The following is a 1,499-nucleotide window of genomic DNA, read 5'->3' as shown; positions in this document are numbered from 1 at the left end:
TATATATATGTATATATACATATATATACGACAGGCTTCTTTCAGTTTCCGTCTACCAAATCCACTCACAAGGCTTTGGTCGGCCCGAGGCTATAGTAGAAGACACTTGCCCAAGGTGCCATGCAGTGGGACTGAACCCGGAACCATGTGGTTGGTAAGCAAGCTACTTACCATACAGCCACTCCTGTTAGCAATTTTTGCTTTTATTTTTTTCTTGAACCCTAGGGCTCGTAAGTCTAGGTACCTGGTTTTCATGACATGTACAATGGGGTGCTGAAAAATTCCTCGCTTTAAGGGTGTCACAAAAGACCTGCTTGGAGGCTCGACCTTCCGATCTCTTTTACAAGGCTTAAAAAATCTGAAGGACTACTACAGTAAGTGTAGAATCTGGGAGAGGAATACGTTGAATAAAATCATAATTAACTGATCGTCTGGTATTTTCTTTTACTCAAAGCCAGGAACTTTTCAGTACCCCCTCATAAATGATCAAGATCATGGCATTCCCCTTCAACAGGATGCCTGTTTTTTGCAGAATTCAAGGCCAGCAATTTTAAGGGGAAGACAGAAGTCAATTGCATCAGTCCTTGTATTTGACTGGTACTTTACAATATTTGACCCTGAAAGGGTGAAAGAAAAAATTAACCTCTATGAGATTTGAACCCAGGACATAAAAAACCCCAGAAGAAATGCTCCTAAGCATTTTGTCTGACATGCTAAGAATTCTACCTGCTACTACACTTGTAGTTTACTCTCCCAAGCTTATCTCTGAGGGGGTTATTTAATCCTTAAACAGAGGGAACAACTCATATGACATCAGATCATGTCTACACATCACTGAGCTGGTATGACATATGTCTTGGGGCCAAGCCCTATTTTATTTCATATATGCCCTAAGCCAAAGGACCTTTATTTACAATATGACCCATAACTGAGGCCCTTGATTGAAGCAACTAGCAGGTAGCAAACCATATGCTTAAGTAGATGTCAATTAGTAAAAATATGTCGCTGATACCAGAATGCATGCTAGTATCTGGCACATACTAACATATGTGCTTAATATGGTTGCTCTACCATTTTGCACAGTATGTGTTTAGTGTGAGTATTAGGTGGAATTTAACATGTGTTTAATATGAGTGACATGAGGTAGATTATGTGTTTAGAATCATTCTGCTTAAAATGTATAAATATTCCTCTGATAAACAGAAACTATATTACTGAGATTCCCCACCCCAACTCTTTCAAAGAATAGGTAGATGTATCTAGAATTGAAGATGTAATCTTGGTCTTGTATATTTTTCATATCTTTTTTTTTTTTTCTCCAATATGCTAAAAGAGAAAAATAATGTTTATTTGGTACTTAGCATGTCTGCTCTTTCAAATATTCTTCCAAAATAAACAGTACAATGTTTCAAAGAACACACAAACAATAATGACATAATGTATTATAAATAATAATATAATGTATTTATGTATACATATATGCATATACATATGCATAT

At 36.4% G+C, this 1,499-nt stretch overlaps 1 protein-coding gene across 1 annotated transcript in view; it reads right to left on the bottom strand.

Moving 5' to 3' along the window:
• The window catches only part of LOC106867686 (protein unc-13 homolog D), a 162,546-nt gene that overhangs the window by 14,447 nt on the left and 146,600 nt on the right, over window positions 1–1,499 (bottom strand). The gene's annotated exons all lie outside the window — the stretch shown is intronic.

Source organism: Octopus bimaculoides, chromosome 1 (genome assembly GCF_001194135.2).
Source record: "Octopus bimaculoides isolate UCB-OBI-ISO-001 chromosome 1, ASM119413v2, whole genome shotgun sequence".
Classification (NCBI taxonomy): Eukaryota; Metazoa; Mollusca; class Cephalopoda; order Octopoda; family Octopodidae; genus Octopus; species Octopus bimaculoides.
This window is presented reverse-complemented; position numbering and strand designations above follow the sequence as displayed.